Genomic DNA, 25944 nt, shown 5'->3' with positions numbered 1-25944 from the left:
CAATTTCTTTATTTTTATAAATATGATGGCGAAATGGTCCACAGTGAAATTCCGACGGCGAGGCGGCGACGGTGAAACTTCCTAGACCTATTTCACTTCATGTAGTTTTGGAAAGTTTCAATTACAAAACCTTTAGGGTATTTCAGAATATTTTGTGAAGTTTCAAGGAGTTCCATACAATTTCAAATCGCTTGCAGTTGTCAACTTCGACAAGGTCTAGAGCGCGGAGTTTTGTAGATCTTAGGGTTTCGAAAAAAGCCAACAGTTTTACAGGTTGGTGTCAGAGAATTCTAAAAAGCATAGTTTGAAAAAGAAGGAAAAGGAAAACATCAGACTTGAGAAGGGTTTCAAGAAATTTTAGGAGGCTTCATTGTGTTATCGAAACTAAAAAAAAAACTATTTAAACTTACCGAAACTTTTCAGAAAACTTTAGGTTTCCGAACATGTTTCGGGGAGAATCAAATTATGTTTTTCTTTTCTTTCTCTTTCGCGCATTTGACTGACCTTCAGTCTCAATGCTCGAAATTGAACTTCGCGCTCTTGTTATATAAATAACTATGCGAGCTTTGTAAAAAGTACAGTTCAGGCTTTGGTAAATCTGAGGGCAATTGGGGTGTTCTTTAGAGGTTCGCATGTGCTTTCGAAAAGTTTAGGAAATCTTCAAAGGTTTCAGAACAGGATTTCCGGAAGATGCGTTAATACCCTTTCTAAAGCTTAACTTTCAGTTTCATTCTTAAGACATTTCAAAATTTTTTAAGGGGCCGCAGAAGTGCCAGAATTCCCTTGAAAGGTTTAGAAAGTTTGCCAAGATTTCAGAAAGTTTCAAAGAGGATTTCAGAAATTTTTCTGGTGCAGTTTCTGAAGGTTGTAGACGATTTTTAAAATGCATACTCAGATAATTTGTAAGTAACAAAAAGTATCAATGATAGTTCAGACAATTTGAAAGAGGCGGCACTTAGACTTAATTCTTTTTAGTCGCCTATTGTTCTTATACGCATTTTGTTATCCTTCCCCTCTTTCATCAACCTTTCGGTTTATACCTTGATTCCTGTCAACGTGATGTGGTCCTATCGAATATTTGGAATTTTCCGGAGCAACTAGGACGAAAGCTACTTTGCCACATTGTATCCTGACCCCCCACCCCATCCCGCTGAGGGACAATTGAAGTTTGCACCAAGAATCGTAAACTTCTGCATGATCATGACTTTTTCCTGGCCAAGATTGTGTTTAAAACATAATTTACGACAAGTTCCATTCATCATAATGGAACAAATTCAATTTAAGATTGAAATATTCCTTAAAGGATAATGCGGTCATAAATTTCAAAAAGTTTTGACTGAATTATAAATTTTACTTAATAGAATTTTTATCCTGTGACATTAAAGTTACTATTTTTCAAGTCGTTTATTTGATACAATATCATTTCCCTTCTTACAAAATTAAATGAGATGCATAAAATCGCTTTACGCACAAAGGACAAGAAAATCCCAAATTAATTATTCTTCTCTTTTTAGGCAAAAAAAACGCGAACTTTTTACTTACGCAACTTTGAACGCGAATGTGCTCTTTTCGAGTGCCACTTCATAATGCCCGCAAATGCGTAAATTGAATTGTTCGTTAGGGTTTTAATTTTTTTTCAGGATCGCGCTTGATTATGTTTCACGTATCATTGGCTAACTTGAATAAGCTTCAGCCTCACCTCGTACTTTTGCACAAAATGTCTGCGAATCGGTACGCAAAAATGGTTGCACTTCCGTCCTATCGTTTTAAATACCTACATGGGGTAAAAAATGTTGGAACTTTTTATTGTGATTGTGCAGGTGCGCCATCATCTTTTTCGAATTAATCAGTTATTGTGTAACATCCAACCTTTCTTTTATCAATTCGGATGAGCCTTATTTATACTTCAAATTAAAGGAAACGTGCGAACTTTGGGGGATATTACTTTTTCTGATATTTGCCCATTTAATTAGTTGGCGATATGAATAGAAATTAATCTATGCTCTAAGCACAACAAAAAAAAACACAAAAAGGTTGGCGACCAGTGGAAATTCAATTTCGACCTGTAGTATCCAAAACGTCAGAATTTTCAAGACTAAATGGCTACATCAAAAGGTATGAACAAAAAAACCGATTTCCAAAGAAAAAAGAAAATTGTATGATGGTGATGTAGGTAGTGATCAAATCCTGGAAAATGTTGGTCCGTTTGGATTCTAATCAAAATCCTTTTCCGGTTTTGAAGATTTTCTGTCGAAAAAATTACTTCTCCGAATTCGATTTCTTGTAAATTTTGGCCTCCAGAATCACCAACTTCGGCATTTTTTAAGAGTTGAAAACTACATCAACAGTTATGGACAAAAGAAAAACGAGTTACAAGAAAAGTGAAGAGGGCTTTTGATGTAGTGATCCAATCTTGAAAATGGTTGTCGTTTTGCATTTTCCAGGCCAACACTATTAGGGAAAATTTTTTTTTGGTCTCTGAAACTCCCTTTCGTTTAACAAGCCTTTGAAATTTTAAACTAAAACTGTACAAAACAATATGAATTACTCTTTGCTATCGTCCAGCTCAAATCTTTCCAAATTTTGTTCCTTTTAGGTAAATTCTGAATGCAAACCTCTCCTGCGATCTGAAACATGACTACAAAATTCCTTGGTTTTTATTGCTCGAATAAAATAGACATAGACACTGAACGGCCATTTGTCATATTGACAAAGTCTTAGTGATTTTTTATGAGCAATTCGAAAATGCTATCAGAAAGGATAGTGCCATTTGAAATAAGAATGTTCCGGTGTCGTTCTGATACAACCGGAAAGTGCCAGAATTTTGCGAGCACCCTGTGTGTGGGGTTTTCGGTAACATATAAAAAATTGTAGTTACATGCTCGTTTGCGATGTCTTTTTTGTGTCGACCTGAATCTGTTTCTGTTTATCTATATTGCATCATTATATAATTTTATTTCTTCATAAACACAGATCATTTGCGTATGAATCGCGAGTAAGTGCGGTTGTTGTGCTACGTTTATTCCGCGTGCTGTAATTACCTTTATGAAATTTGTAAATAAATAAATCAAGAAACTCTCGGATAATTTTGAGAAGTAATGGGGAATTGGCAAATACCACTTTTGGAACTGCACGGGTGAGTCAAATACTTACGCTCCTATTGTTTCTGTTGAGATTTTTTTAGTCAATGCTCTTCAATTTTCAACGATTTTTTGAAGTACTAATTTTAGTCAATAGAAACAGTTACTACCTTTCATTGGGGATCCCTAATTAAACATGGAACTGGTCAACACCGCTCTGGAATGGAACACCAACGGGGTGTGTCAAATATCTCCACCTCCAGTGGTTCTGATGGTTCTTTTTATAGCAAATTCAATTTAATCGTCAACGGTTTTCGGGAGATGGTGGGGCAGGACATCGAATGACCCCGACACTGTCAGAGACGTACCACTTCCAGTCGTTAGAAAAGTTACCACCTTTTCATGGGAGAGACTACTAATTAAAATGGAACTGGCCAACATCACTTTGGAACGAATAACATGGGGGCGTCAAACACTTCGCAATCTCTTTATCAACGATCTTCTGGACCAGGGGGTGCAGGACATCAAATGTTCGCAATGCTGCGCGAAAGAGATAAGTACCATTTTCATGGTTTTACCTTGTTTTTTTGCTTATAACTTTTGATTCAGAGGCCCAAACGAAAAAATATGAGCCGATTTAGAATCTACGAAGTAAAATTAATATGAAAAAGTGTTTGGCCTGTACAATCCATCATTTCAAACAGTTTGAAGATTGGGCTACTAGATCAAAAGTTACAGCCCTTTGAATTTTTTTTCCAAATTGGTTTTTTGTGCATAACTTTTGATCGTCTGGGTCTGATCGATAAAGTACGAATCGTTTTGGATTCTACGCACCAAAATTAATAAGAAAAAGTGTTTTCCTGAGAAATTTTGGAGTAGTCGAATTTTGGTAATAAAAGGAAAGTACACTCTGCCTTTTTTGAGGCTGGAAAAAAAATTGTCTGAGATCGACCGGGAAAAAACATTTTCTTATAGAATTTGGTCCGTAGAATCCACAATTTCAAACAGTTTGAAGATTGGGCTACTAGATCAAAAGTTACAGCCCTTTGAATTTTTTTTCATAACTTTTGATTGAGAGGTCTGATCGAAAAAGTACGAATCGTTTTAGATTCTACGCACCAAAATTAATAAGGAAAAGTGTTTTCCCGTGAAATTTTGGAGTAGTCGATTTTTGGTAAAAAAGGAAAGTATCGAACGATCCCGCACTATCAGACTTTCAGTCGGAAAACGTTACCGCCTTTTTATGGGAGAGATGGGAGACCTCTAATTAAAAATGGAGCTTATCAATATCACTCTTGGAACGAATTACACGGGTGCGTCAAATACTTACCTCGCTTAGGATTTTGATAAATTTTTTTTAGCAAATTCTCTTTGATGTCAAAAATTTTCTGGAAATAGAGGGGTAGAACATCAATCCTGCCCGAGAGAGCTACCACTTCAATCGTTAGAAAAAGTTACCACCTTTTATGGGGATCCCTAATTAAAAACGGAGCTGGCCAACACTGCGTTAAGAGGTGTGTCCAATATCTCCATTTCTATTGCTTCTAATGATATTTTTTTCGATAGTTAATTTCGATTCTGGAGATGGAGGCATGTAATGATTGCGTTGCTGTCCACCAACACCACTTCGATTGCTGAAGTTTTGCTGAAATGGGGCACTTTTCTACTTCCCGTCGAGCATATGACGTTCGAACAATGGCGATTCTCATGTCGGAGAATCAATACAGTTCATTGGTGAGTAAGTTTTATTAACAAAGACATAGAAGAAAAATCACAATTTATAATTTGTACCTAGTGTTAATATATTTTTATTGTTTTAGTTGAACACACGAGCGAGCGGAGCGGTGTTTCATCTAGAGCGAAATCCTCTTCTTTGTCGACGTACGGTACATCAGCAGTAAGGGATGCAGTAAGAAAACAACGTCCACCTAACCCCTCATGTTCTCTGTCGGGAGCGACATCAGCAGGAAGGGATGCAGTAAGCAAACAACGTCCATTGCTAGAAATCTGGAAACGTCCGTTCTTAACGTCCACTAATTTCCATGGTAGCGTACTTAGTGGCAGCACGATTCCTCCCCATTAGCGCTAAGCAAGCTTCCGCCGAACTGAGCTGGGGATAATTAAAGGCTTTATTATTATTAAGAAACGATGATGGCAGCGATAAGAGCAAAAGCTAATTTACAATAAATTTTTTAGATCTTTTTTTAATTTTTTTGAATGGGTAAAAAATAAAAAAAAATTATCAAAACTTTTTTGGATTTTTTATTTTTCTAAATTTTCTTAAATTTTATTTAAAAAATGATTCAAATAAATTATATTTAATTTTTTGCTTTTTTTTTATTGAAAAATTCAAAAAATTCAAAAAATTCAAAAAATTCAGAAAATTCAGAAAGTTCAAAAAATTAAAGAAATTCAAAAAGTCCCATAAGAAATACAAGGGATTTCAAGAATTTCAAAAAGTTAAAAAAATTAAAAAAATTCAAGAAATTCAAAAAAATCAAAAAATTCAAAAAATTTAAAATTTTAATGTGTTTTCGACTTTCTTTAAAAGCGATTCTAAAATTCTAAAAATTCAAAAAATTCAAAAAATTTAGAAAATTCAGAAAGTTAAAAAAATTAAAGAAATTCAAAAAGTCCCATAAGAAATACAAGGGATTTCAAGAAATTCAAAAAGTTAAAAAAATTAAAAAAATTCAAGAAATTCAAAAAAATCAAAAAATTCAAAAAATAAAAAAATAATCTGTTTCGACTTTCTTTAAAAGCGATTCTAAAATTCTAAAATTTCAAAAACTTCAAAAAATTCAAAAAATTTAGAAAATTCAGAAAGTTAAAAAAATTAAAGAAATTCAAAAAGTCCCATAAGAAATACAAGGGATTTCAAGAAATTCAAAAAGTTAAAAAAATTAAAAAAATTCAAGAAATTCAAAAAAATCAAAAAATTCAAAAAATAAAAAAATAATCTGTTTCGACTTTCTTTAAAAGCGATTCTAAAATTCTAAAATTTCAAAAACTTCAAAAAATTCAAAAAATTTAGAAAATTCAGAAAGTTAAAAAAATTAAAGAAATTCAAAAAGTCCCATAAGAAATACAAGGGATTTCAAGAAATTCAAAAAATTAAAAAAATTAAAAAAATTCAAGAATTTCAAAAAAATCAAAAAATTCAAAAAATTTTTCATCAATTGAGACGAATTTTAAACAATTAAATGAAAAATGATTCAAAATTTTTTGAATTTTTTGATTTTTTTGAATTTCTTGAATTTTTTTAAATTTTTGAATTTTTTTAATTTTTTGAACTTCTTGAAATCCCTTGTATTTCTTATGGGACTTTTTGAATTTCTTTAATTTTTTTAACTTTCTGAATTTTCTGAATTTTTTGAATTTTTTGAATTTTTTGAATTTTTTGAATTTTAATTGTTTGAATCGCTTTTAAAGAACGTCGAAACAGATTCTAAATTTTTTGAATTTTTTGAATTTTTTGAATTTTTTGAACTTTTTGAATGTTTTTACTGTTTTGAATTTCTTGAAATCCTTTGCATATCTTATGGGTGTTTTTGAATTTCTTTAATTTTTTGAATTTTTTGAATTTTTGGAATTTTTGTATTTTTTTGAATTTTTTGAATTTTTCAATAAAAAAACCAAAAAATTTAAATATAATTTAATTGAATCATTTTTTAAATAAAATTTAGAAAAATAAGAAAATTCAAAAAATTTTGATTATTTTTTTATTTTTTACCTATTCAAAAAATTTAAAAAAAAATTCTTGTAAATTAGGTTTAGCTTTTATCGCTGCCATCATCGTTTCTTAATAATAATAATAATGCCTTTAATTATCCCCAAAAACAAAACAGAACTGAACTTCGCCTTCTGAACTTTGCCTTGGAAGACGAAAAAGCGAAGTTCAGTCGGCGGAAGCTTGGTTAGCTAATGGGGAGGAATCGTGCTTCCACTTACCATGGAAATTAGTGGACGTTAGAACGGGCGTTTCCAGATTTCTAGAAATGGACGTTGTTTGCTTACTGCATCCCTTCCTGCTGATGTAGTTCCTGCTGATGTAGTTCCCGACAGAGAAGATGAGGGGTTAGGTTACAACGGATGTTTCCGGACATGGACGTTGTTTTCTTACTGCATCCCTTCCTGCTGATGTAGCTCCCGCCAGAGAAGTTGAGGGGTTAGGTGGACGTTGTTTTCTTCCTGCATCCCTTACTGCTGATGACTGGTCCAGATTTCCAACGTTTCGATCTCGCAGTTCCTACATTATGTAAAATGAATTAGTTTAAAAGTTAAAAAATAGTTCTAAATAAATAACTTGACACTTTGTTTAGGTTCCTTTGATCTCAAACATCAAAGAAACATGGAAGTTACTAGCGAAACGGAATCGAGTTATTTACTTTGACACATTTTAATATTAGTTAATTGAAATAGTTACCTACCTTAGGATAATGTGTTTCTGATCGACGCGACGCGACGGCTGTAACGTATCCGTTGATGGCGGTGTGAAATTTGATGTGGTGTACATCTGCAATAATAAATTACCAGTAAACGTGTACGGAGTGTTTCATTGACCTACCTAAATGAATGTTGCCCTCTCAGAGTTGATAAGCGACATAATAAGCAAGCCTTCTTCAAGTACGTAATTGCTCTGTGTTGATTTGAAAGATATTGGATCTTCTGATCGCTTTTGGAGCAGTGTTGCCATTCTCGATGGCTAGCGATTAGGTAGGTACTGCCCGAGAGTGTCTAAAAAGTGAAATCGGATTTAAAAAAAAGATAGTGTTACGTATGCATATTTTGATAGGTAAGTATGGGCAGTAGGGGGTCTCAAAGAAATAAAGGAATTGAAGAGAAAGTTGTCAAACCATGCAAATCGATCAGCAGAAATTGAATGGAAAAGCTTTTTTAAAAAAAGATTTAAAGAAGATGGAAAGAGTATCCGAACGGATTTTGTGAAAGCGAAAATAAAAAAAAATGTTTCATTGTCCTACCTACATAAAAGCTGCGCTCTCAGGGTTAATAAGCGACCTAATAATTAAGGCAACCTTTGTCCAACTACGTAGTTCGCTCTGTGTTGATTTGAAGGATATTGGATCTTCCCATCGGTTTTGGAGCAGTGTTGTCATTCTGGATGGCTAGCGATTAGGTAGGTACTGCCCGAGAGTGTCTAAAAAGTGAAATCGGATTTTAAAAAAAAGATATCGTTACGTAGGCATATTTTGATAGGTAAGTATGGGGAGTAGGGGAAGTCTCAAAGAAATAAAGGAATGGAAGAGAAAGTTGTCCAACCATGCAAATCGATCAGCAGCAATTGAATGGAAAAGCTTTTTCAAAAAAGGTTTAATAAAGAAGATAGAAAGAGAGTATCCGAAGGGATTTTGTGAACGCGAAAGCCAACCAAAAAAAAAGTTAGGGGATATTTTTGGATAGTAGCAAATTCGTGGCGCACCATTGAGATCTCCGTAGCGGTGTTTTATTGCAACTACCTCATTAACCCATCTTGCCCATTTTTGTGATTAAAAAAACGTTTTTGAAATTTTTAATAAATAACATATTACCGACAAACAGAAAATGTCAAATTTTGTTTTAATTTTTCTAGCATAGACGTTTTGAACAACCCATTATCTATTATTAACACACTAGATGTAGAAGCTATACTTGGGCTACTTAATATTTTCTTTGTTCTTATTATGGGCGCCACACTGGATTTTTACGGAATGAGGTACAGGACAAAAAAGACATTCATTTGAATCCTGATTTGAATGCATCGCCATCATAGCCATGGTGATTCAGCAAGATCTAGTTAGCCGTGTATATTTTGTTGTGAAATGAATGTAAAAATTTTGATTTTGAAATTTTTCTGGTAAAAGTATGACACCTCATTTTTTTGTCCTCTATCTCATTCCGTAAAAAATCAATATGGCGCCCATAAGAAATAAGCAAGTAGTAACCTGTAGCTGCTACATCTATGGAAATTCCGAAGCATCCAAATCGGACTAGGGAAAATGAAAGCAAAATTCGACTATTCAGTTTTTCGGTGGTATCTTAGTTCATATCACAAAAGGGGACAATTTTGCCCCCATCTAACCTACACTGTATCTTTCACTGTTATGAAGATCACAATGGTGAGCCACGAATTTAAACCACCCTGTACAGACCGAAATTCCGGTCTGACGTTGGAGTGCTTTATTTCGCAACATTTTATTTCTCGTTTTAGTGGTAAAATATATAGTGCCTAATTTACACATTTTTTATAGAATCCAGTGGCGTAGTTAAAAAAAATATTGAATCACCCTCTCGGAGATTTGGCCCAAAGGCCCCAAAGTTCATATTTTTTAAATGCAACACCCACAGGATCTTAATGCCAATTTTTTGCATTCATTTTCTTCATTACATTGTAGAATCACAACCTACATTTTTTTATGCAGTCAGTTTTTTTTAGACTGGCCATAGGATTTTACATGTTCAATGTTCAAGCGCCTCTTACCTTTTATTTTTATAAAATATGCAAAGCCTGTTATTTTATTCAATATGAAATTTTGGAATGAAAATAACTCCCTTCCTTTTTTTGAATCGTTATAAATGTCAAATCAAAATTGCAAATGACAGATGAAATTTCAACCTACTAAAAATTTAAAATGAAGCAAACAGAATATACCTAATATATCTTTTTGTTAGATTTTTCCTTACTTGTGGATATTAAATTGGAATTATTTCAATACTTTATTAGCTCCCACAGTTTTACTACAAAACTGGGTTGAGTATTTTCTTGAAGACAAACATTAGCAGGGGGTTGAAAAATTAGCATGCAAAATTCTATGGCCAGTCTGTAAAAAAAACTGTATACCTAATTATACAGTGTGTGCGTAGATTTGCTTAACATGTGAACTTTTTTTATTAGCTTTGACGAAAAATTTTTCAGGAGATAATTATACATCTTAAAACCGTTTTACATGGCTAAAATTTAAAACAAGTTGTAAATCAGCATAATATGCATGATTAAAGCGCGTTTTTGGTAATACAGATCAGTATTTTATTATCAAAGTTTAAGCCTCTAGCTATTATAATTGCTGAGATCTTAGCCGGACAGCCAGCCAGCAAACCAAACAGCCAGTTATAACGAATAAAACATCGTATTTTTTTTAAATTCGCTAAAAATATAATATGTTGTGATACGTCAATGTAATCAGGATGCAGGGTGTTGCATTTAAAAATACCAGCGTTGGGTTAAACCTTAGAAAAGGTGGTACTTTTACTTTTTTTATTTTACATGGGCAGTAATATACAGAGTGGCCCAACGAGAAGTATACAGAGGGGCTATTAAATTTAGAAATTTCGAAAAATCCTCGAACACGTCAATTTTGTATTCGAGGGGGACAACTTTTGGAATACAAATCACGAACCCAAGTCTTCACCCCTCTACGTAGGGAGCTTAACCCCTAAAATTTTAAATGGAATCCTATGGCAAATGGTGCATTATTTGAAAGCCAATTTAATCGTGATTACTAATCTGCTTTGCTTTTAAATTCTATTGATCCGTTTCGGAGAACTGACAGGTTCACTTAAGTTTAACAAATTGAAGCGTCAAAATAAAATTTTAATACAAGGTGACTCAGATCGCAATTGTTTTGGTTTTTTTAGAAAAAACCATTTCAAATGCGAATTATCTCTATTTCTAAATTTAAAACCCTAAAAGCCCTCTGTATACTTCTCGTTGGGATACTCTGTATGATAACATTCTAAAAAGTCAAACTTTTCGGCTCAACGTTCAAATGATAATAAAAATGTGTACTCACGGGAGCTACCTTGATTAAATCTCACGTCATAGAAGGCAAGTCTTGTACATAAAAATCCGACCTTTTTCCACCGGCTCCATTTTTTCCCACCTGTCGGTTGCACTACCAAAGCGTCAGCCGATTTGCGTTGATCGACAGTAGGGGTTTTGCCCTACAAAAGACAGTGTAGTAGTAATTTTTTAATATGTTGTTGATGTATGGGCCTTGGAACAAAAACCATATTTGCGATCTTAAGGGAAGATTTGGATGAAAGGTACAAAAAAAGATCTTACGAAGAAAAAGTTCAAATTAAAAGTAAAGAAGACAAATGCATTTTTTGTAATATAGACTTTTTTTGTACTTCTATGTTCCGAGTTGCAGCGGCGAAGATATGAACATTTTGTGAACTTTTAATGTGTTTCCCACACCACGACAAAGCTCGTCTAATTTCGATGCTGAAAATGAAAATGGAAATTTGAACTATTTTTTCGTAAGATCAACCGCTGCGGAGTTATTTTGAAAAAAAAAAACGATTTTCTGTACCCTACAGTCTAGATAGCAGCGCGAGCGGTCCTCCCCCAACTTCGAAAACATGGTTTTTAGGGCAAAGACCTTATTTGTCGCCTACTGACTGGACTGGTTATTTCTTCATCGACAGAAATTTAATTCGATGGTTTCCGGAAATGGGATAAATTGACTGGACTTAATGGAAGAATTCAGGATCTCCACGACTCAAACAAATCAGTGCACAAAGATCGACTGTTCGTAGTTACTGGCACAACAATTGGATAATTCTGCAAATAATTGCTCAAGAAACGTTAGGTTTTTGCCTTTAAGGAATGGTTGGCCGAGATGCAGGCCAAGATAAACAAATTACGTTTACAACGACTTTATGGACATTCTGCTAAATGTGTGACCCTCAAAGGAGATTATGATGAATAAATTAAATTTTGCTTCAAAATATTGTGGCATTTTTCATTCAGATTAACACTATACGCGGCGCTAGCGTCTAGTGTAATTTACCAATGGCGAATGCAGTTGGGAGCGTTTTGTAAAAAGGTTATTCTAGCAGATTTTTACCTGAAATTGTACTAACTTCAAGTGGATTGAGTTTATTTTGGCATTTTTGAGACTTAAAAATATAGTCCTATCCTATCTGAAGGGCCTTTTTCTTAAGAACTTTTTAAGATTTTTCGATGTGTTGTGCTTTAAGACGATTTAAATTTTTTTACTATGTGTGGCATTATCGCACAGACATCGTGAGTAGCGTAATTACACTGATCCCAAATCAAATTTTTGTGAAGGTTGTGTTAATAGGTGACACTTTAAGTGAACCATATAGCCGCAGAGCCACTGATCAATTTTAGGTTGTCATTTTAAAAGTCATGAAATTTTACACAGTAAATACCTACTGAATATTAAAAGTCACTAATGGCAGCCCTCTCTGTTCGGGATTCATGACTTTTGAAATGACAACCTAAAATTGGTTCCTGGCTATTAATTGTAGCGTAATTACACTGATAGCAGTTGAAGTTATTCAGAGCGGAGTGTGTCAAAGAATGACGTAGGTATACACTTTTCTATGTTTTGTTGTGTAATTACACTGTTCACAATAAAACTTTGGCAATTTCTAAAATTATCCTTATTGTTGGGTGCATAATTGCACTGGTCACATTTAATATTTTTATCCTTGTTCTTTAAGGCTTAATTACGCTAATGAGTGAAGTGTATTTACTTATACAGCCGTAAACACTACAAATGTTGATTACTTTTTGCCATTGTAAGTAAAGAAACGCTATCAAAATGGCGGTCTTCTCCCAACTGTAGGTATTTATTACATAGTGGTGCCAGCAGACGTCTCATTGTTATTTGGAATCGCATATATCATCACCCAGTAAAAGATTACCAGGAGTTATTATAGGTACACGAAACGAATAATTTTTGACAACTCACCTAAAAATGCCTGTTTATCCATAGTGTAAATTTGTAGAAGTTTCTTCGGAAAAGAGTAATGACCAAAATCGATATGATAGTGGATAGGATAGATCGAACAAATTCTCGGTTCTCCTACCTTTTGCATTTTGATGACCAGGCGATCCTCGACTACCGGCCCCAAATAGTCGCTCTGCTGTGTCAGTCAAGTCAAACAATATTTCCTCTTAGCAGCAGTTTTCTTCACGCAACGTTGTAGGTTGTTTCTGCTAGAAGGATAAAGTCCGTTAAAAACTGTTACAAACAAGTATTTTATGGTAAGGTGGGTAAGTATTTGTTCTAGAATGGGAATTGTACCTCTACGATGGAGATCAAAGAAGTTTAGTGGTGAAAACGGACTTGAAAAACCTTTATCCATCCTAGAGAAGTCGCAGTCCCGGATTGAAAGTATTTCAGACACACATAGTTGCTGGTCCAACACCAAATATGAATAATTTTGATTCGTAAGTAATTGTTCCATAGATAGAAGACGTTAACTCTGAAAGTTGAGAACCTTGGAGGACCTATGGGTACCAATTATCCCAAGATCAACATATGACATTATTTCAAAACCAAAAACTAGAACACCTTCGTTAATTTTAATTTCCTATTTTGAAATATATAGCTGCAAAATGAGGTTCGAGGTTATACTATTGTCACTCAAAGCAAATTACGCTTAATACAGGTGACAAAGAAGAATTTATGTCCAAAAAAAAAAGAATTGGAACTTTATATCTGCACAAAAATCAATCCAGATCGATAGACATTAATTTGGATTTTACGTTAACTGTGTTAATATTTGAATAATCTCAACAATTACTTTTAAAACTCACCCCAATCCCCTTACGTTCAAGTAAAAAGCAACCACCTCGCACGCTCGCGTTTGGGTAACTAAAATTGAAATTGTATTAAATACGTGACGTGTCAATTTGTCATATCGGAAAAAGTGCTTATCTCTAATACCGCGCATTTAGTTTCAAACAAATCGATTCCTTTCGATTCGTAAACGGGCATCTTTTTTTTAAATCTACGTATTTTTGTTTCGCCGTAAGCTTTAAGGGATGTCCTAATATTTTATTATTGTACAGGGTGTCCATTATGTATGGAATATTGTATACATTCTCGGTAAATATCGAATGTATACAAAAATTTTCTGTATGAAAGTTGTTTAACATTTTATTTCCCATAATAAGACAGCATTCAATTGTTTTTATTTCGGAAAACAAATGAGTAACGAAAAACAATTGAATTTTTTAAAATGGCAGTGCACCTTTTCATTAGGCTTATTTGATAGAGATTTTTTTCTCTTTTCGAGGATATAACATTGACAATATTCAATACAATTGTTCAAAAACATGTATTATAATTAGTTCAATATCATTAATCCAGGACATCAAAATAAAACAAATTAACGTGTACGTTTCTCATTAAACCTTGAAGACAAAACGAAATTAGCAGTAAAATGGTTGTATCGCAATTAATGTTCAAAATTTTCACCATTAAATGCAAGGCACTGAAATAACCTATCACAAAAAGCTTAAAATAAAAATTAATTAAAATGAATTCGAATGAAATGAAATAAACACAATGGAATGCGGCCTTATTATTGGAAATAAAATGTCAAACAACTTTCGCATAGAAAAATGTATGTACACCGAGATATATACTATATTCCATACGTAATGGGCACCCTGTATTTAGATACTGAACTTTTTTTGGACAAAGTTCTAAAGAAATTTACTCCGTAATTTTTTACAATTGCTAGGGACAGGGCGGAGCTGACATTTTAATTAAAACTATACAGGGTGGCACAACGAAAATGTAACAGACTGACTAACTCGCAAGGAAATAGTTTCCGTCACTCGACCCAACGTTCAATTTAAAATTATTGAAGGGATAGCAAACCTGCTTAGGGAGTTGACAGCAGAGGTGTGCATTTGGAAGTAAAAGATGTCCCACTCCAGCTTAACAAGACGTGTTTTTTGCGTTGGTTTCAAAAACAATTTCCCTATGAGTTATTCAGTCTGTTTTATTTCCGTTAGACCACCCTGTATGCTACACATAAGCATAGTGTAAAGAAGTTAGCAATAATGCAAAAGCCCCTAAAATCCTTCAAAGTATTTTTGAGGTCTTTAGGTTCACTAAAAACCGTAAAGGTGCGTGCTGTAAACGTTTTCATTTTTCATGACAAGGTGTTCTACACAATTTGAGAGCCTTTAGTTGATTTGTAGAGTGTTTAAGATGCCCTTTAATGTTTTAAATAGCCTTAAAGATCCTTTACGAATCCCTCAATGTCATTTTATGGTTTCTGAAAAGCATTCAGGTCTCCACAAGTCCCCGTATTTTCTTTTGTTTTTAAGAACCAGGCTCAGACCCTTGGGGCCCTCTAGCGGTCTCCAGGACTCTTCAAAAACATTTAAGAAGAGGCTGCGGGAGTATTGGGTAAGTATATTTAACACTTAAAAGAGCAATTTAAGAGCCTTAAGCTTTAATATTATTTGAAAAACCCTTAAGACACTTGAATAAAACACTTAAGGAAATTTTATAAATCCTTAAAGGTCTATAAGAGCTTTTATAGTTATTAATGATACAAGTTAAGATTTTATTCGGGATAGAAACGAACTTTTCCCTACTAGGCATCACTTCCGGTTAAATCCGAATTTAATTTCCGAGTCAGGTAATGTAATTTTATTTAATTTCGGGATTTCAGCCCGGTCATTTACTCAACTAAATAATTAAACGTAGTTAATTTCAAGTAACCGCTTTATTAACGATCTATGTACAGTTGGGAAAAGCAAGGGCATTCTTTAAAAGAGAACTATCAAGTGTAACCAGAGCGAAATCCAATTCAGTTCAAACCCATTGTGATAATTTTAAAAAGTACGTTACTGGCAGGGTTAATTTTAATTTTAAAGATAGATAATGCTGTGTTAGTGAAACTTAACATCAAGTTCTCACTTCCAATAATTGGAAAGCTTTTTAAATATGTTCTATACTCAGATTTAATATTTGTATAAGGTTTTCAATAAATTAACGGATCGCACAACCCCATGTAGCACTATTATATCCCAAAGGGTAGTGTAACACTAGACATAAAATTGAGGATAACTTTGGTCCGTTTCATACAAATTTAAGGCTTTCGAGTATTTTTTTGTTAACTCTCTGTAAATTGGTTTATAAGGATGATGTAAGAGGATTTTTGTGCAATCTTGGTCTAACCCTGGTTCCCTGGTAAATGGTGCTGAATCCTTTACTATACGCTGGGATGTTGGGTTCAAATTTGTGCAACAAAATATAGGGGCTGCCAACCTGACTTCTTAACTTAATCACTTGCTAACAATCTTTGAACAATTGGCCATTTTAAGCTACTTCCAGGATCTATCTCGTTTATTAAGGGAAATGTTTCCTAAAACAACTGCTATCACAGGTTTTACCTTAAAGTGTAATATTTTATTGCTTATTTCATAATAGTTAACTTCCTAATGGATGCTTGCATGTAGAAACAGTGTGAGTGAATCGGGCATCGTTATTGAAAGTCTTCTAAAGGATTGGGACGAGTTGTAAAAGGTAAAAGTTTTTAAGGTATTAATTAACAAACAAACGGTGACAACGAATAAGATTACTTTGCAAATTCATCAATATAACCATCATCTCTCTCGAACAGCTTTAACCAGAAATTGTAGGAAACGCATAGTGTAAATCGGAATTTGTTAAACTGAAGTAGTGATTTCCATAGGAAATCTACAGTGATATTTATTAAGACGTAGACAGAGAGATTTACTGTATTATTTTTCCCTATGTCTACTTTTCAATGACAAAATCTCTTCTGAAGAATGTCTAATTTTATGCTACCAAAATAACTTCTTAAAATAGATAAAGATCTGACTGTCATATTAATTAGTTTAAATATTGTTGCTTTGGCTTCCCCCCGATTAATTTTCGTTCGTGTGGGATATATTGAACGGAAGAAAAAGTTGATATTGTCAATTGGTATAGTACCGGTAATAATTTAAGAAGCGTAATTATTTTCTGTGAAGTCAAAGCAATGAATATTCAAATTAATTAATATGGCAGTCAGATCTTTATTTGTTTTAAGAAGTTATTTTAGTTGAAGAAAACTAGCCGTCATTGAAAAGAGATTTTGTCATTTAAAAGTAGACATAAGGAAAAACAATACATGTAAATCCCTGTGTCTACGTCTTAATAAATATCACTGCATATCACTTGTTAAGCATGTCCAAATTTACTCAAAAAATGTATTATTTATTGAGCACGGCCCGGTTGCACTAACATATCTTAAAATAAGGTCTTTGTACTTCAGATTGTAACAATGACAGCCACCCCGTTATAGTGGATCTAACACCGAGACGATGAAAATATAAAACTCGGCATTCCCTTCCTTCAAAAGCAAGGTCTACGTGTTCGAGCTTACTTCGATTTATTTATTTGCAAATTGTAAATATGGGGTAATGCGGCACCCGATGGATTGTGTAATTACTTTCATAAAGGCAATCAAAACTCACCCATTTCCTGTGACTTCGAATAGCATCGCGATCACTCGTCGGCTCACCGCTCTTCAGAAAATCGTCGGCCCTCCAAGAAAATTGATTCTAAAAATAATCATAATCAGAAGCTAATGGAGGTAGAGATATTGGACTCACTTGTGTATTCAGTTTCGGAATATCATGTGGAGGCGTGGTAACCTTTTCTATCGACGGAAAGCTGCTACATTTAGGAAAACATTCGCTGTCATGTCCAGATCGCTGATAATCGTACTTGATCGACTCAAAAAATCTATCAACAGTAATGGAGGTGGAAGAACGGCAGTTATCTTGCTGTAAAGGCTATCAATTAGTATACGTAACAAATAAATAAATGAATGAAACAAATATAGCAAACCAGCTCCTTCAGAAGAAGAAGAAAATTACTCAAATTTAAACAAGAAACAGTGCTATTAAGAATCGTCGTCTAGTGTCCTTACCAAATAATTTTAGTAAGATCTTTGAATCCATCCTAGCGGAGTAGTGTACATATATTGTAAGACACACTACACTATTTCTATTCACCAGCATGGGTTAATGAAAAAGAGTTCAACTTTTACGAATTTACTTCACATAACGCAGCATATATCATCTAATATGGATCGAATGATTCAGACTGATCTAGAATAGCCTTTGACCGAATGCCTCACTACATAATAATACAACGTCTTAAGCAACTGAGGTGAAAATGTAGTGCAAGTGAGTAGGTCATATCTTGTAAATAGAACTATACAAGTTGAGTATCGCGAATTCAGTTCCCAGCAACATCTAAATGGCGTCCCTCAAGGTTCTAATTTAGGACCACTCATCCTTGTGGTATTTATTACCTCAATATGGTCCAATATTAACGAACCTCATACAGTGTGTACCAGGCTGAACGCACCATTTTTTGCAAAACATCGATGATGCATATGAAATGTATTTGAAGTTGGTGTGCAACGTACGTTATTGCGCTTGCCTGATGCTAGAAAGAGATTGGAGTAGTACGTCGAACACTTATTTCAAAAGTCTCGTTTATCCTTTGCGAAAAAAATACATTGCCGTTTTTCTATGGTGCGTTCTACCTGACACACACTGCTGTGACAGATCTCGGTGTCACGTTTGATTCCAAACTGACGTTTAATGCCCATATAACGCATTTATCAAATGAATGTAAGAGACTACTTGGTTTCTACGATCTACAAATTTGCTAAAGAATCCACCTGAAGAATTTCATCGTAATTGGTCCATTCGTTTTTGAGCAATTGTGCTAACGCACAGACGGACAGACACCACAAAATTATAAACTCGCTAGGAGCTCGTTAATAAATAATTTGGCTTTTAAACTAACAATACTATTTGCCTGCAGAATGTACGGTTTTGGTCAGAAGTAATGTCCCTAGATTATCTCAAGTGTAGCACATAATTAATATACCGGATCTCCTGTGAGATTTGAGCTCCTTTTCAACATGTCGAGGAAAATGCCTAAGATTGAAATGAAATTGAACTAAATCACGGAGAAACTGACACATTGGTACTTTTTCTACAGTTGCAGTTTCTAAGGGAGGACATTACTTCTGACCACGACTGTACCTACCAATGGTCAATTGGATATTAAATAATTTTTAAATCAATTCCTAGGTATAGGTCTAACATCATCACAACCAAAGAGAGGAAGACTTTCATTTGTTTTTTAATTTGTCTCAAACACGGCGGACTTTAAAATCAATAGTACCAAATCTCGTGTGACACATTTTGCTCTAAATTTTATCGTAAAACGAATTGTACGAGTATAAGATCCCCTGGGAAAAGACCTTATAGCTAGGTTTTAACCTGTACAATCTTAAACAAATAGATTTAGGTTAGGGTATTTATGGGAAATCGGTTTTTTGACCATAGCTTTTGTTATAGTCGTTCAATTCTGATCGTTTTGGATTATAATACAAGCCAAAATCGGCAGGAAGAAGTCTTTTCTCGATTGATATAAGTCGTTTTTCGGTAAAGCAAAGGGTACGTATGTATACTTTCTTGCTTGGGATCTGCCGGGGACATACTCACTATTTTGCGTTATTTAGTATGGGTGAAATAAGGTTTTGTACAGATAACCTGCGTTATTTCGTAAAAAATCCGACGCAAAATGATCGGCTTACGTGGGGCATAAGGGTTGGCATGCGCCCTTAACAGTGTTGAAAATGATTTCATTTTGCCATCATAGTATCACGTATGCCCTTTTGTGATTCGACATTTTTGGCCTCAATTCGATATACTTTAAAAAAATAACCTTTACACTAGTTTGTAATTACATCCCTACATCTAAAATGAACATTTTTATAGAAAAGAAACAACTGGCTATGTGGCTAATAGCTAATGTGTTACGAGGAGGTACACGTCCTGTTAAGTTTTAGTAACAAGATCACATCCATTCAGATATTATAAGGTCGTGCGTGATACTGTTATTGCGAATACCCTTAAAATTACTACAGGTGTATGGGGGTGTTAAATTTTCTACTCCCAGTATAACCATACGCCCTTGCATGCATGCATTTGAGGCCAGAAACTGTCGAATCACAAAAGAGCATACGTGATACTATGATGGCAAAATGAAATAATTTTCAACACCGTTAAGGGCGTATGCAAACCCTCACAAGACGCGATTTTTCATTACAATAAAGAATTAATTTTTCTGCCAAATGCACTAAGGGGAAAAAGTCATTTCCTGGATCGTTAATGAGAATTTAGCATACTATAATCGCGTATTTTTGGCAGCTAGCTGAGGTATACCAAGAAAGTGCGCCCCATCCACCCAACGCAGATTTATGTATTCGGAAATGTTTTAATTCATCTTTTTGGAAAAAAATGGGGCGAACACTTCCCTATGCACCCCCCCCCCTCCCAATCTATGTAATTGTTCATAACAGTGATCAAAACTCACCCTTCGCTTGTGGAATATAGACAAACGCGTTTAATACGAACGGAACACAACCGCACTTATTGGCGATTCATTTTCAAATGATTCACGTTTAGGAATAAATCCGATCATTATAGAGAAACAAAAATAGATGCCGATAACCGCAACAATCCACCTTTAGTTAAATCACCACTTACGAGAGCATATTTTACTGCGACCTTCATGATTTTATCTGTTTAATTTTAAAACCGAAATTCTACAAAACGAATTGTAAGATTCCCCAGGAAACGACCTTATAGGTGTTAACCTGTACAAAAATCTACTGCATCAAAAGTTGCTTTTGCTTTGGAAATCGTTTTTTTACCATCACTTTGGTTGTAGTCGTTCAATCCTAAAAATTCTGATCGTTTTGGATTGTACAGGCCAAAATTGGTAGGAAAAAGTCAATTTTTCCTTATTGATTTTGGTTTCTCGGGCACATTACTTGTGGAGGTTTCGGAATTGACTTAAATAAAGGGATCACATTTGCGAACTCCCACAACCCAAAATTTTGTACCAAAATTTGCCACACAAGTTATGTCGTCCTTAAAGACCATGTTTCTGAATATGAAGACACTTATCTCTCTGACCAAAAAACACAGATTCTCAAAATTAAAAGATGACCTAACACAAACAATATATCTAATTTCCAAAAAACACATCGCACCTTCGCTTATAGCTAGTTATGATCGATTGGTGGGATTTGCATCAAAAGTTACTAGTGAAACGTCATGAAATCATTTATATGATTCAAACAAATTTACAAGAAAGGTTCGATTGGCGAAAACGAAATTCAAAAACGTCAAAAGCGTCATCCTTCCGAATGGAGAATTTAATACAAATTTTCAGTCTCTTAGATTTCTACTTTTTAAAATATCTAAAAAACTTTAGCCCTTGAAAATTTGTAATGGTAAAGTGGACGGTGCTCTACGACTCATATTTAATTACTGCTAGAGTTTTAGATGTTGTTTTCAATTTTGCCCTGTATCTTGACTATAATTCATACAAAGTAAAGTTGAAATTTTTTGGATTACAAGGGTTAGAGCAGGTTAGATATTTAGAATCAATGAATTATTTCACTAGTGGAATTGTAAAAATAATCTGTAAGTAGGTATATTTGGTGGAATGAAAGATTCTCTTTTTTGTATCTTTCTGTATGAGATCATGAGAATGCAACATCGGAGGGTCTGGAGGGTATGATATAGATATGGAACTTAGAATTTCCCATAAGAAATTTTGGCGATAATTACGGCACTATTGCAGCCCCCTCTACTATCAAGTGTATTTTGCAAATAAACCTACCCTTAGTTTTAATTTCCATTAACCACAAATTGATGCAAATCAATTAGCGGAACTTTAGTTACCCACCATAGTTCAGTGGATTTCCAGCGATCGAAGCAAAATTTTTTAGGGGCGGTTTTAAATGTTTATTTCCAGACAATTTCCTTTAAAAGCTATTCGTACTAGATATTTCTAATTAACACATTATTCGAATTTTGACATTTTGAGATTACGTCTTTTTTTCTCTTTACAACAATATATCACACATGGTGGTCCAGTATCACATTTTTCCTAAAAATACAGTTTTTAATTTTTGGGATTGAGTGCTTTGGAAAAACAAAACGTTCTTTTATTGTGGACAAAAGTTTGACAGTTTGATCCATCTGTCTGGTTGCAGCGTTGGCAGAGAACTAGTTGTGTTGAGAAAATTCGATTTTCATCTGAACAGAATTGAACCTTCGTTTTGCAAGAAAATTATAATTCAAATTAGAACAAAAGACATAAGATATTTTAGCAATAAAACTAGCACAAACGTAAATGACACTGCTTGAAATAAGTCAACATTTTGTTCACAACAAAAGAACGTTTTGTTTTTGCAAAGCACTCTTCGCAGAAAATGAAAATTGTATTTTTAGAAAAAATGTGATACTGAACTACCATGTGTGATATATTGTTGTAAAGTGACGTAATCTCAAAATGTCAAAATCAAAAACGGCGCCCATAAAAAAAACTAAAGTTGCCACGTGTTTCTCCGTTATCTTGAAAGGTACTAAAAATGGGATGCCATATTCGAAATCTCCATTGAAAAGTGTCTGAATAATGTGTTAATTAGAAATGTCTAGTACGACTAGTTTATCATGAAAAAATTAAAAACGAAAATTAGAAAGTTTCGTATTTTTGCGATATTTTCAAAACTATTGATGATATTACAAATTTCAATTAGATTTTATTATTCAGCACGAAAATTCGCAACTTTACCCTCATTTAACCAAATTTCTATCTCTTAAGATAAGCGAGATCGGGAAGTTCCCCATAGGGGCACTCGAAAAATGGACAGGGACACCGTGTATTTATGTGAGTAAATGAATGGTCTCATGGCGAGAATGATTATTTTAGGGAAATAGTCATCAAATACAACCCCAAGACCCCCCGAGTTACATTCTCCCCCAAAAGCGCCACTCTCATTACAATTTCCCGTAAACATCATCGAACGTAGCATCGGGGGGGTCTGGGGGTATGGAATACCCCCCAGTACACGAAGAAGTTAATGTATATGAGTATATGAATGGTCTCAAGTATAAACGAAAAATATATTTATGAGTATACGAATGGTCTCGTGGCAATAATGATTGTAGACAAAATTGGTCATCGAATTTTCCTCGAAATTGTCCTTACTGGAGGGTATTCATATATCTAATCTCTTGAAGAGTAAATGCAACCTTGGGGCGTCTGGGGATCCCAGTAAAGGACAATTCGAAGAAATTGAAATTATCATTATCACCGTATACCTTTCGTATACTCACGTAAATATACTCTGCGTATATTGAATGTTTTCCACATCCCCCAGTGTTACATTCTCCCCCTAAGGCGTCTACGTTACCACTTTCATTACACTTTTCGGTAAGACGACATCGAACGTAGTATACCTGCGTATAGTCTCAATCGTGCAATTAAAGGAATATGTCTGGAGATAAACACTAAAAACCACCCCTAAAAAATTTAAATAGCTTACTTCGATTACTGGAAATCCAAGTATAGTAACTACAGTTCTGACAATTGAATTGAAATGTATCAATTCAACGGAAATCAAAACTAAGGGTAGGTTTAGATGGAAAATGTAACGTATCACATAACAGTGGAGCGGCTGCAATAGTTCTGGGGCAATTGTCACCAAATCCCAATGTATTTCTAAGGTTCGTCTTGGTAGTTGCCAAGAGTGCGTGTGCGTATGCGTACATGACCGAAGTGATCCAAGCACTACCAAAATGGACCTTAGAATTTCCCATAAGAAATACATGTAGATTTGGCGATAATTGAGCCAGAACTATTGCAGCTCCTGGACTCATGACCCAATGTGGTACTAATTTTTTTAACGGAGTATCCATCCCACTTGTATACAAAATTTATCTATATAAAAGCTCTTTAACATTTTATTTCCCATAATAATGCAGTATTCAGTTGTTTTCGGTTTTTTCAGAAAACAAATGAGTAACGAAACAATTGAATTTTTTCTAATGTACCCTTTCAATAAGCTTATTTGATAGAGATTTCTCTTTTCGATGACGTAACATGTAACAAGTATTTCCGTTGGATAGGCAAAAACGGGTCTGTGGAGTGGCCTCTAAGAATCTCCGGATCTAACACCTTGTGGGGATATTTAAAATCAAACCCACCTCAGAAGCTGGACGAATTAGTGCAATTAATACAAGAAGAATCCTGCAACAAGTTTTCCCAGCATGCTCAGAAATTCTTTTAAATCTTTTCGTGATAGGTTAGGCCACTGCCTTGAAGTGAATGTTAAAGTTTGATTTTGTTTTCATAGTTTAATAGGAAACGCACACGTTCGTTTGTTTGATTTTGGTGTAGGATATCTAGATATTTAATTATAATTCTAATTTTTTGAAAAATTTCCTTGTATAAGGATACCTACTACCATCGAAATGATGAAAAAATAACGAGATATGTACTATATTCCACTTATAGTGGGCACCCTGTATCTACGTGTAGGTACATACAGGGTGGTGCCTAGCGCAACGCAGCATAGGCAAGGTCATGAAACGTGATCGCTGTTTTTTTTAGGTAATTCCAAGGCATATTTGATTTATTGTAAAATGTACCTTTTTATTTTGTCGATTTCTACGGTTTTGAAAAACAGAAAATTATAACTAAAAGTATGAACAGATGCAGTATTTTTTTCTCTAAAAAAACGTATTTAGACTTTTGCTCTAAAATAATTAGGGGAGCTAGGAACTGACTATAAAGAAATTACCATTGGAATCCCTATGCTGCGTCGCGCTAGGCACCATCCGGTATAAGCATAAATTTAATTTCTTAAAAAATCTACTACTCCAAACTTTCTCGGGAAAACACTTTTTGTTATTAATTTTGGTGCGTATAATCCAAAACGATTCGAAGGTGCTAGATCAAATTCATTGAGCACAGTCTGGTAGCACAAAGAGTCAATTTAGTTCCCTTTAAAATGGGAAAAGGGTGGAAATTTCTTTTGCGATACCCAATATTTCATAAAGGTAAACAAAACTCACCCTTTTCACGTCGAATGTAGAAAGTTTCACAAGAACCGAGCACGTACAACCGCACTTACGAGACCATTCATAATCGAATGATTTTCGTTTAGGAATAAATAATATTACTCAACTGCAGCAGAGATAAGGTCATACTTGACCACGTACTTACATTAATCACCACATTAGTAACTGGGGAACGGAATGCAATATCGTTTATATAAAATTTGTCGACTTTTTTTACTTAATTTCACCTGTAAGACCTCGGCCTGTAGGAAAGGACTATAGGGCATTTTGTGGTACCTTGAACATTTTGATTTCACAGGCCAAAATTTATTATGATTTTGCGCTCGATCTCAAATTTGTCGACTTGTCCGAAATCTTCTAGATTTTGGTCAGTCGAATACAAAACTTTCTACAGCGTTAGTCTTTTTAGTAGAGGGAATACTCATTTTCATATTAACCCTCTCCCTAGGTGTAATAACTTTAATTATTTAACTTACCCTCACACGCACAGAGTCAATCTGCAATTAAATCTAACATTGATATAGCAGAGACATAACGAGCGTCTTTTCCCTTATAGATTTTGGTTTCTTGTGCACATTTATTGTGGAGGTTTCGGCATTGACTTAAAGGAATCCCATTTGCGATACCTCAACTGCAACAAACCCAAAATTTAGTACCAAAATTTGCTACACACGTTAGTTCGTTCCTAAAGACCATGTTTCTGAATATTAAGCATATTTTAAGCTCGATTTTAAGTTTCCAGCAACAAATTTGCATCAGAATTAAGTTACTAGTGAAACGCCATCAAATGATTTATTTTGATTCAAACATACTGAGCTTACTAAATGGTGGTACCTAAATCTTTAAAATTTTGAAAATTTAAGGGAACGAAATTCAAGAACTTCTATCATTCTGAAAACGTCATCATTCAGAATGTAGGATTTTGTACAAATTTTCAGCATCTTAGACTTTTTAAAATATCTAAAAAAAACATTAGCCAAAAGGTGTAGTTAGTTGCACGAAAATGTGTAAGAGGCCGTGCTCTATGATTCATGTTTAATTACTGCCGCAATTTTTAAATGTTGTTCACAATTTTTCCCTCTGTATTGACTACCTATAATGCATACAGAA

General features: G+C 34.3%; 2 long non-coding RNA genes across 7 annotated transcripts; one reads left to right on the top strand and one right to left on the bottom strand.

Moving 5' to 3' along the window:
• The first annotated feature begins 4187 nt into the window (after positions 1–4187).
• LOC116176911 lies at positions 4188–5321 on the top strand. Its single transcript, XR_004146554.1, has 4 exons — positions 4188–4393; positions 4442–4594; positions 4647–4814; positions 4901–5321. It is a non-coding gene; the product is annotated as an uncharacterized LOC116176911 (long non-coding RNA).
• Positions 5322–6815: 1494 nt separating this feature from the next.
• On the bottom strand, positions 6816–25454 carry LOC116177073. 6 transcript variants are annotated; one of them, XR_004146599.1, is made up of 9 exons: positions 25311–25454; positions 17479–17652; positions 17341–17427; positions 12918–13047; positions 10868–11018; positions 8063–8238; positions 7648–7817; positions 7511–7596; positions 6816–7329 (listed from the first exon to the last, which is right to left on the bottom strand). It is a non-coding gene; the product is annotated as an uncharacterized LOC116177073 (long non-coding RNA). The 6 variants fall into 6 exon arrangements; XR_004146597.1 differs by lacking the exon at positions 25311–25454 and adding an exon at positions 24829–24933; XR_004146601.1 differs by lacking the exon at positions 25311–25454 and adding an exon at positions 24829–24933 and having other exon boundaries at positions 10877–11018.
• Positions 25455–25944: the final 490 nt, after the last annotated feature.

Source organism: Photinus pyralis, unplaced genomic scaffold, assembly GCF_008802855.1.
Source record: "Photinus pyralis isolate 1611_PpyrPB1 unplaced genomic scaffold, Ppyr1.3 Ppyr1.4_LG7, whole genome shotgun sequence".
In the NCBI taxonomy this organism is placed as follows: Eukaryota; Metazoa; Arthropoda; class Insecta; order Coleoptera; family Lampyridae; genus Photinus; species Photinus pyralis.
This window is presented reverse-complemented; position numbering and strand designations above follow the sequence as displayed.